Below are 12,424 nucleotides of genomic sequence, written 5' to 3' on the forward strand. Positions count from 1 at the left end.
AGAAATGGTCAACCCACAAGCATATGAGTAAGAAAATTATGACGAATTCCCAAATGCTGAATGAAGCGTCCATCATCACTCACGGCTAACGACTGTTAATGACTGACACTACATGGCCTGGGACAAACCTTCATGTTTGGGCCCCCTTTTAATCTATCTGTCAATGCAACGTCCACTTCTGTTCTGTTGACCAGTACAGTTTCTGCTGGCCATGAATACAAACAATGGGAAGCTGTGCTCCTCCAAGGATTTCAAAAACTGTTAAATAAATGGAATATGGCTAAATCCATTTCATATGACATGACAATTCTTGTGAAATAGAAGTGCATTTAAGCAAACTTTAAATAATACTTTAAAAGAATATAGTGCAGAATGAATATAATGTTTCAGACAACTTAATTGCATGTTATTATTGATGATATGCTTTTTTTTAATGCAGTTTAGTCTTTACATCTTCTATTCTTTGAAATATGGTTAATATGTGTTCCCTGACAATTATATCATATTATTGAAATGAAAGGCCACTTAAATGTAGTTTCTTACCACACAAAGTACAACTTTAAAAAGTGCTCATAAAATCATTGTTTTAATAATCTTTTGTCATGTTTTTAAGAAGTACACATATTTTTGTGTTGACTAACTTACTGAGGCTCACGTAAAATACTTGATTATAATTTTTACTATAGTGCGTTATTTGATAGTACATTTAAAGTTAATATATGTATTTTAAATGTACTAAATTGCAACTTCATCATTAAATCATTAAATGCATTAAATGCATTGTTTTAATAGAAATTATATCAAAATGTATATTTTTTTTTACCATAAATGCATGTCAGTAAGTTCGGCAGGACTCTTTAAAATATAATTACTTTTAATATTTGAAGTGCACTTAAAATGCACATTCAGTACAATTAAGCACATTTCTTTTTCACTAGGAAAATATTTACAACATGCATATCTCAAAGCCTTTTTACACTGTTTGCAAAATATAAGGGAATTTTATAGAAAATCCAAGCTTTTTTTTTTTTAAACCTGGTTAAAACTGGTTTAAACCTGATCCTCTGTCTTGCTCAAGCAGATTGAACCCCCAACAACGTCCTCCAAAATGAACTTGACCTTCCATTACCTGTTTTTTTCCACTAGATTTTCACTAATTTATACAGTCTTTTAAATAAGTGGGCTGTTTTTCTCTCATAACAGCTGTGAAAAATGATGCTTACTTCTTGGCCATTTCCAGTAGGACTGTTGCCTACAGTAATCACTGCTGAAGTACTCTATTACCTATTGTCCACAGAGACTGATGAAGCTCAATTAGAGATTATGAGAAGATGAAAGGCATTGTACACAATCCAGCCAGCAGAGAAGGAAGATGGAGACGGAGATCAGATGAAATGGCTGCAAAAATAGTTTTAACAATACAACTGTTACAAACCATACAATATTCACAACTTTTCAAAAGTAATATATATATATATATATATATATATATATATATATATATATATATATACTTTTATTCAGCAAAGATGCATGAAATCACTCGAAAAAAAAGTCAAATAAATGCTGTTCTTTATAAAAAAATAAAAAATAAATAAAAAAAGTTCTTCTGAACTTTTGATTCATGCAATAATAATCAAAAGTAACAGTTTCCAGAAAAACAACATTAAGCAGCAAAACTGTTTTCGACATTGATAATACTAATAATAAATATTCATTGAGCACCACGTTAACAAATTAGATTGATTTCTGATTTCTGAAGGATCATTTGACACAATTTTTAAAAAATATATATTAAAACAGTTCACAATATTACTGTTTTATTGTATTTTTGATTTAATAAATGTTGCCTTGGTGACAAACAAACATTAAATATTTTTACCAACCTCAAACTTTTGAACAGTAGTGTAACTTAAATGTGAAATGTATTTTGATGATTGATTTTATCCACGGCATGTGAATTGACACTTATAGCCTTACAAAAATGGTCAGTATTTACTATGTCTGATTTATGAGAGCATTAGAAAACTAAACTGTCATCAGCACAGAAAGAACACAATCAGAAATCTGAATATTTGTCTGTGGCTGTTCACACCGAGGATGAATTTTACAATAACGATAACCATAAAGTTGTAATAATCATTCTTATGAGAAGAGTGGAGTCCACACAGTTATAATGTCCACAACAAAATGAATAATGTCATTGAAATCACTTTCAGAATTATCACTCTTAGAATAAACATAACGTTGTAGTCTCTGGATGCTAATATCGTTTTATAGTTCGGGTGTTCCTTTACATGTAAGAAGATTTATAATGGAACCTCCCAATAAAACGAGTTTGCCTGTCATGATGCTACATGGCCTCTTTCTCTCTGGAGTTGTGTTTACATTACACAATCATTTCATTACCAGCCCGTCCTTGGGAATTTCAAATTTCACAGTCAATCATCACATAAAAAGCTGTTACTCTTGGATGAGAACAGTGTCCATTTCAGTTTCTTGACACCCTGTTCTGAGAATGGAGACGGATGACCACTGTGGGAAGCGTTGGGGAATCAGAGGTTCACTTAGCGCTCCCTCGGCCACTTTCTGAGCTCGGAAAGCTTGTTTGCTCTGGCATTCGTTAGTGTTGTTTGTTTTCCTCAATATATTTTCTCTAAAGGCCGACTCCAGTTCGAGGGATGAAGGATAGACTGTATATGCATGCGCACATTTTTTCCCAAAAGATGTTGCTGATTGATTGCCAACTCCTCTTGCTATTTATGTATTTTGGCATCTTCCTTGTATTTATAATAAATGGTATCCTTTATTAGCTTCGATATTCCATGCAATTAGAATCTTTGATCATGTTAACTATTTTCACATTTAGTTAAATATATATTAAAAATGTTATCTTACAGGAATATTAACTGACGGTCAGTTAATCAATCAGTGTTTTTCATCCACGGAAAGGGTCAATAAAACAGCTGGAGAACAATTATGTCACATAACATTTACCTCAGGAAAGCCATTTAATGAAATGGGCTATTTTGCTGGGTATTTTGCTAAATATGTGTACTATATTACGTATTTATTATATTTTTACTTGACATATTTTATTTTACTTTTACTAAAGTTGTTATTATAGTAATAAAAAAACGCATTATATTTCATTATTTTTAACCTTAAATAATACTACCAGCTGATAGGGCTCTCTGTATGTTTACAGCATTAGGTGAGTTTTTTTTGTTGTTTTTCTTGAGAAAAATTAAGGCCTATCTTGTGTACCTAATATTTATCCAAATGAGTCAATAATAAATCAGATCACAAGAATTTAATTTAATTGAAATCGTGAAATTTGTGTCAAGCAATAATAAAAAAACGTAGCTTACCAGTAATTGTACCATGTAAACATCGTAACATGTTGTCACTAAACCTAATAAAATTCAGTTTAGTTACTAAAATGTTTTGACAATCACAACACAGTTATGACAATGATGACTATCTGTAATCACTGATAATGTAATTAACACCGTGCCTAAAGTATATAGATAACCGTTATTATTACCATTGCTATTATTTATTTATTTATTTTGTTTCTTTGTTCTGTGAAAAAGCAAAAGCACCTAAATAAATTATCAATATATGTATATACATATGTTAACTCTTTTCCTGCCATTGACGTAAATTTCCGGCTTTCCGTGTTTTCACTGTGATACAGTAGGGGGCGCTATGGCATATCTTCTAAAAGAGTATTGAATCTCCTGATCAAAACACAGGCGAAGACGATGCAGAAATCAGTGATCTCATATGTAATCATATGCATATGTAAAATAACGCGATCATTAACTTTAAACAGCATATAATTCATGTTACCGAACGAAATGTCGACCCAGGACGAGCTAGAGGACTGTGAAGCTTTGATGGTGTTGATGGACTCAATTTACTCCATCTATGTTTTGATCATCATTCTGAATATGATCCAGAGGTAGACTTTCACAAAAACTTTCATATTCATACAACAAAAAATTCTGGGAGCCATGAAAATTTTGTCAAAATGGTCAAAAAACACTGGCGGTGACTGACAACTCTGGGAAAGAGTTAAATGCCATATTCACACACATTATAAATGAATAATTTGTAGGAATTATTAGTTGTGTCAAGAACCCACACAATATCTGTATATTAGTTCTCAGTCTCTGTTGTACTGCAGGAATATTATAGGCTCTGCTTCCTCACGGAGCACTTCATTAATACTCGGCTTGTGTTAAGGTGGGCCTTGGGGCAAGTGTGATGGACTGAACATAATAAGTAACAGGTGTGTGGGCTAGAGGGGGTGTGAGGCTTCCAGCTGTCCCAGCAGTCTCAGGTCATGTCCTCCCCATCTGCCGCTTCAGCTCCTGGTGTTTCCCAACACCTGAAGGGTGATGCCCTCGTTCCTCCAGCCAGGGGTCAGATCCCCCGCAAGAGTGAGCCGGGAACATGCTGATCATACAACGTGTCTCTCTGGAACACATTCATGAAGGAAAATACAACCTTTTCATGAAGGGATTGGAACATGATTTTGAAATGAACGATTTCAAATATATGTGAAGGTCTATTATGACAACTCTCTGAATATTTTAGGATTGCAATAGATATGACAATGTTAAAGGCAGGGTAGGTGATTTGTTCCAAAAACATTTTGGTTATGCTGGTTAAAAGTCTCTTCACATGCTGATGGCAATCACTAAGTCAGGTGGTCTAAATGTATTTATATGCATACAGTCAAACCAAAAAATTGAATCAGACACCAGATTTTTTTATTTTTTAATAGTGGGTGCAGGACACTATAGTTTGTTTATGTAAGTGAGGAAAGCAAAATACAGTAAACTGTGACATATTATACCCAAATATTCTTCATACAGTGACTATCAGTAAAATTTGAGACCAAAACGTATTCAGACACTTAAACCTGAACATATTTTGCTAAAGTGTTTTTTCTTTAATTGCTAATGTGACCTTTTTTACACCACAGACTGAACAAAATTAAGCATTGCTTGGTAATTTTCTGACCTAAATTGGTATTATCTAATTGTGTAGTTAAATTAAACAGCTGACAGATATTGAACATAATTCATGTGTGAGACAGTCTAATAGAAGGATGAACAAAACCAGTGAAATATCAACTGATTTGATGACTCTTTTCTTGTCAAATTTTATTACCATTTTCTAAACTATATCGTAAAAACTTTGATAATGTGAGAAATGTTGAAGGTGTCTGAATAAATGTTGGTTTGACTGTATATCGTCTGTGGAAGGCGTAGGACCATAAAATGTCCGTCCCATCATTGCATTTGGTCCGAATGCAATGGTACGATGTCCTACCTGTCAAACGAAACAGACAAACCCGCCACAAACAAACAGTAGCAGCCTTTTACAGTTCCTCCTGAACCGAAACTACAAGCTTATGCTACGTTCATGCCATAACTACTGTAATTTGGAGGAGATGGAAACCTGTGACGTTCTAAACCCGACCCGTGACGAAATGCCTGAATTGTAGTCTTGAATTGTCTTCCGGTAACGAACACGGCACAATAATTCCCGCCCAAGGCATATGCAAAATAAATGGACGGGGCCTGGTTGAGTTAGTTAGTAGTGTGTTGAAACTTACGGTTATGATAAGGGGCGTGTCATTTCAGAAACACACTCAAAGCAGCTGACCAATCACAACACACTGGTCCAGCCGACCAATCAGAGCACATTGCGCTTTTCGGAAGGAGGGGCTTTTAACAAACTGTTAAAATTCAGTAAAATTCATTGCCTTCAGCTACAACAACAGTCAGACCAGAGTAAATGAATGAATCTTTCATCTGTAGCGCTCTATTAGTCTCACAACCTTAATTCAAATCATGCCTGTTTGAATGAAATCGATCCAAAGAAGCATAATTTCAGACCTGACCAGAAAGCAACCCCTAGCAATGCAATTATGTTCTAAGGGCATTTGTTACTTGTCCATAGGCTCTCTTAAACACAGTAATTGCATTGCCTGGTTGCTCTGGCCAAGTATTTATAACAATGCAATGACTGCTTAGGGAGCTATTACAATGTGGAGCCGGCAGTGATTGATGGGATATCAAAGTGACCCCACCAATAGCCTTTTGCAATAACTGCAGCCTTTGTTCATGTGACCAAAGAGAGCATTCTCACCTGCAGCGCTAAGTCACAAAACACTAAATATTTTTAAAGGGGTGGTATAATGCCCTTTTCACATGATGTAAAATGTGTCTTTGATGTCCCCAAAGTGTGTATGTGAAGTTTTAGCTCAAAATACCCCACATATATTTTTATATAGCATGTTAAAGTTGTCACTTTTTGAGGGTGAGCAAAAACGCACCGTTTTGTGTCTGTTCCTTTAAATGCAAATGAGCTGCTGCTTCCGGCACAGGGGGCGGAGCTTCAACAGCTTGTGTCCTTTTACCTCACACAGACACACACTGAAAATTTCAAAAACTTTTAGCCTTTTATGTTCAAACCGGAGTCAGACAATGATGGAGAGACTCAAGAAGAAGTGACAACATGTAGAAGCAACAGGACGTTTCTGAATGGTTAGTTGATGAATTTATGCAGCTGATGTGTAGTTATCTTCTAGTCATCGATTAGCATATTCTGTCTTGATAACTGACACTGGTAGGTCACATGATAATGACAACATGGCGAATGTAGTATGTGCGGATTACATTCATACTACTGTATACTGAACATGCGTTTTAGCGGTCGTGGAGTAATTCCTTATTTCAAAATAAGTACCTCAAGAGAGTATGCGATTTCGGACTCAGCCTTTTAAGTCTTTGGTCAATAGACAGGAAGAAACAACTGTTTTAGCATTTAAATGTACATATATAGGGCCCTATCTTGCACCCAGTGCAATTGACTTTGTACACCGACACATGTATCATTCTTATTTTGCACCCGACGCACCGCAGACTTTTCCCTCCAGGTTGGTAAATTAGGGGATGCAAACGTTCCCTGGTGCTATTTTGCAGTTTCAGAAAACAATTTCACCACAGACCAGGAAAAACCTCGTCTAAAGTCAGTGGCGCGTTATTCAGATGCTATTTTAAGGGCGCATGCTTGGCCATAATGTAGCGTGTGCACAACGCTCGCTCATACACTTTGCTTCTCTCATCTACACATAGACGCAGCAGTTTTCATTTTTGCAAACCATTCATAATTACAAGGAAAAATATTCCACATGAGGGAAATCATTGTGGTGTCCATGAAGATGTGAAAAAATAGGCATAAATCTAGCTTACACATTTACCCAAATTATTATAGCCTGTTTTACCGAAGCTAATTTGGGTGTGTTTCTCCATCCCCATACAGTGTCCCTTCTCTATGTCTTTTACAGCCCTGACAAGATCGTCGGTCTCCTCGGCTGTGAACCGCTCCTGGCAAATCCGCCGTTATAGTAGCAATCCGCCATGGAACAAGCGCGCCTGCTCTTAAAGGGAATGTGAGATGATGCTCTGATTGGTTTATTTCACATTACGCCCAAACCACACCTATGAATAATGAAGCTGCTTCAGACCAACCCATTTTAGATTTGCGTCGGGCACAAGAGTCATTTATCCCGCCGGTATAATAGCAACAGCGCCCGAGACCCGCCCACAAAGTTACTTGCGTTTCGCGTTTGATACTTGCGTTTCAGATCGTTAAAATAGGGCCCATAGTGTTAAATATACTTACCTAGGCCTTCTTGCATAGAAATGTGCCATATACAATAGTGAAGATTATTCACTGATTTTGGACTTTGGAATATAATGAAATGTTATATACAATTGAATGCAAATCACGTTTGTCTCCAGGTTTTATTCAACCTGTTAGAAAATTGAAGCAAATGTAAGTAATCTTACTTTTATTTACAACTGCCTTTCAGAACCTCCATTAAATATTTACATATTTCCAACCAGACAAACAATTTACACCAGTCATCCTGTTTACAAACGACTACATCCTCTTGGTACTTAATATGGTACTTAATATGGTGTGTGTGTTGCCTTCTTGAGCATCAAAACACAAACTGAAAGTCCAAACAAGCACTGACACGTGACAGTATCATTTTAATACGAGGGAATTTTCCATATTGGTTGTTCACAAGTGTTTTACCTATATACCTATAAATGACACATTTTCTGCAGGACATGTTTTTCTATGGATATTTTTCTTACAGTGTAACAGTGCTGTACGACTCAACATTCAGGAGGTCATACAATGCACTGTCTCATAGCTAAACAGCTTTTCCATATTCAGAGACAAAAGTCAGTTCTCTCTATTTTTTCTGTTTCTGTAAAGGATTCCTTCCACATTTGTACTCGGATGCCCTGTGAAGAAGAAAAAACGCTGAATGTTTAATGTGTATCAAAGGAATCCTGTGCATAATGACACATATTAAAGTGTCAATAACTGACTGGGATCTGCAGGTAGCGGTGACAGATGTGCAGATGAGACACTCAGCGTGGGACAGTCTGCTGTCAGAGACTCGTGCTTTCACTCTCATTCCTCATTCACAGCACAAATGTATTATGACTACAAAGCCTGACTGAGAGATGGCAATGAATATATCAAGAAACTGTTTTAATTTGTACTCTGTTTTTCCATAGAGCATAACCTGTCACACATTACATGGAACAGTCTATTGTAGGGAAAAGCAGGAATAAATGGTACATTAATCTTCAGGATCTTTTTATAGAATTTTTTATTATAGAATGTCATGAAGACGCAAGGAGATAAACCCAAATGCAGACAGTGTACAATGAACACTAGGTTTATTGGGACAAAAACAGGAAAACAAAACCCACGAGGGGGCAAAACATGGACAGGACAAGGAATCTTAGGCTGACAAGACTAAACTATGACTAGACAATAAACAAACAATACTTCTAACAAATACTCTCACAATGACAAGACTTTCCACAAGGTACTCACAGGTATGATTAGCAATGATAATGAATAACACTCATGTAGGAATCACACAATGTTTGACAATGAACTGACACAAGACAGCAGACATGAGGGGATTAAATAGGGAACAAATGAAGAGGGCAACAGGTGATAATGGGGAAACAATAATGACTAAACAAGGATAACAAGGAGGGCGGGGCTAGATGATGAGACAACACAAGCACATGGCCCAGCAAAAGGCCATGTGTGCACATAAAACATGGGTCTGTCATGATCCTGCCTCAAGACAGGGAAAATCAAAGACTAGATGGCAGAATCATGACATAGAATCTTTTGTCTTGTTGACAGACGCGTCTTGTGCACAGAGAAAAACTACAACTAATAAAGTAGAAAATACCAATACAAGACATAGGCATAGCATAAAATATGCACATTTATGAAAAGGAGAATGTAATGTGTCATAGAGTAAACCGTATGTATGAATAAATAAATATGAGTTTTATTTAAGCTGGACACAAATTATGAATTTTCACAATGAAAATATTACACTCGTGAGGCAGTTTTAATTGTTGATGAGGTACGTGAACTCATTTTTTAATAAAAAATAAAAAACTTGATAACGCTAATAAAACTATGCTGCTTATTTGTGGCATGGTTGTGTGTATATAACAGTTATATAATTTCAAAATTTGAGGTAATAAATGTAACATTAAAAATTTGAATCAGCAGAATCGTTGAATAAATTGATATAGAAGATCCACACAAACTTTTCATCAAATTTTTTTAAATCCCCCTGTAGTCAATAATGTTATCTCTTAAAACTCATCTTTGATCACCAAAATCACATATTTAAAGTTTTTTCCTTGAAAAAAAAATATTCATGCCTAAAAATATCTTGAATGTAATTCGACACCCTTGCCTCATTTAGTACGCGGTTATATGAATGTGCAAATGAGCCCCGCCTCCACTCACTCACAGCGGCTCAGAGATCCACTGGTTGACGATCACACGTTGATCTGATTGGTTACAAGGTAGTTTGTGACGTCAGAAACACCAGCGATTTCAAAGCGTGTTTGTGAGACTGTCTTTGGTTCACTGCAGTTTTAAGGAGGAAATACTCAGCAATGCTGTCGACTTATGAATTTACACATGGTTCGTCTTAAAACACATTAAAAACACCACATAGACATATAAACAACATTAAAAGCTTGATTTTCACTTCAGGGGGACTTTAAAAATGTGTTCAAAACAGATATATCATGTATTCCATATTTACAGGACACTGCAGTCGCTGCTTGACATCTGATTTTTGTCTAATGAAATCCTCAGTCTGACACTTCCCTCTGCTGGTTACTGGTGGTATTGTATCTTTTTTATCTTAGCAGAAAATATTGACTCCTATGAAGCTAATAGGCTTCAGAATCTCTGTGGAAGAAATTTGATCACATTAACAATCTAACTAAACGCCTTTGTATAAGTATTTAACAAGAATAGTCTATTAATGTTCGCTATTGTATCAAATGTTATTCCATGGTTATTATAAAGTGGGACCAAACCATCATATCGGTTTGCGAATGTCGTTAACATCGTGTAACAGATGAGCAAATTTCATTTCAGGTGATTTGAATTAAGCTTCATTTATTTATTTTTATTTATTGATTTATTGTTGAGAAATTATGTTTGGATCATGGGATGATGCAATGACAGACATTTTTATGATTGCACATTCAAATATGTAAATGCTTAGCCTATAACGCAACCAATTCCTTGTCAGAAAATTTTATTTTATTTTTTAATATATTTTTTATAATCAAACAGCTGTTCAGTTATCAACAGTTATCTTTCATGACAGCTGAACAGACGTGGAAGAAAACAAAGACTTTTGGAAAATAATTTTCAAGTGAAAAGTTTACAACTAGCCTTAAAGACAAAAAATTTGAAGACCAAATTGTAAGACTAGTCTATTTAAGTTTATGCTACTCTTGACTTGTTGTGAGCAATGAACATTTGGAAAACACCCAATGCGAGTCAGTGAACTGAAGATGGAAACTGGAAAAGCAACACATTCTTGGGAATAAACCACGGAGCAGAAATATGGGGATAAATGAAAGAAGATGTTTAAGCTGTGAAGAATGAGAGTCTGATCCTCCCTGCTTTTTCCCCATCTGACATTCATGATGTGATCAATGCAAACTGAAGAGATAAAGCCATTAAAAATGTAAAGAAAAAAAAACGTGGCTGTTAAAAGTTTTTAAGCTCTTGTGTTTTCGTTGTGGGTCATGAGTCGCTTGCATTTGTCTCCATCGGGGAACCCGGATGTCTTGTCCCTACCTTTGTTGTCTTTGGATTATGTTCCTGTTTCTTTGTGTGGACTATTTGTCCGTTTCCAGGTTTGGAGTGTCTGTATTTTGTTGCCTTTTGTTATTAAAACTGTGTGTGCATTTGGATTCTCTCTCTGCCTAGTCTATTCAAAACGTAACACCGACGGGTGAACCACTAATATTTGATGAAACGGGTGGAATAATATTTACATTGTCATGGTGCATCGATAGAGACGGGCGGACTGCGGGTCCAATAGTCAAGACAAAGGAAGCTGCTTTCAAATGGTCCTGTGCGTCTTTGTGTTCACAGTCTGAAGACCCTCAAAGGTTTCTATTTACAACGCAAATCGATCAAACAACGATCAACGATCAAATACACTCGTACTACGTCATCACCAACAGATCACAGTTCAAAGTAATACTAATATTATTATTTCTAAGGAATATCATACAACCAAGATATTTTTTCATCCATGTTTTAAGTTTATGCTCTATTGTGCAGCATCTTATTTGACAAAAAAAAAAAAAAAAAAATTGGAATGTTTTGTTGTAAATTATTTGTTATATTTTCATTTGATTACATTTTAAAAGCTTGATTAAATTGTTAAAGTTTATATAACATCAGTCGGGTTCAAACCGACTTTCATTTCCAACCAAAATGCAACCCCTGACTGACGTTACTACTTTCAACTCAAGGACCTTGACAGAAACGTAGTGGAGTAAAAAGTAAGATATTTGTCTTTCAAAAGTAGTGAAGTTAAAGTAAAAAGTTTCCAGAAAAAAATAATACTCTAGTAAAGTACAGATACTCAAAAAGTGTACTTAAAGCTACACTGTGTAATTTTTAAAGTTGATTCTTAGCAAAAAACACTTTGTTCTTTCAAAATGATATGTGCTCATTAATGTGTAATTACTTCTACCAACTAATCAAGTATTCTCGTAAGCGTAGAATCTGCCATTTAGAATACATACGAGCGAGTCGCTCAAATGGCGGCAGCCATGTTGCGCCTCCATCTTGAAAATACATTAGCCAAAGAGGGACATACCTGGAAATTCAAGCTTCGCCTTTCGCGTTTTTACACTCAGTGGCACTGTGAGTTATAATAATATGATAATAATACGGCCACCGTAGGAGTTAAAACGCCATCGGAATGGGAGGGGCTGCAAAGTAATATTCAGTT

Source organism: Squalius cephalus (genome assembly GCF_949319135.1).
Source record: "Squalius cephalus genome assembly, chromosome: 3".
In the NCBI taxonomy this organism is placed as follows: Eukaryota; Metazoa; Chordata; class Actinopteri; order Cypriniformes; family Leuciscidae; genus Squalius; species Squalius cephalus.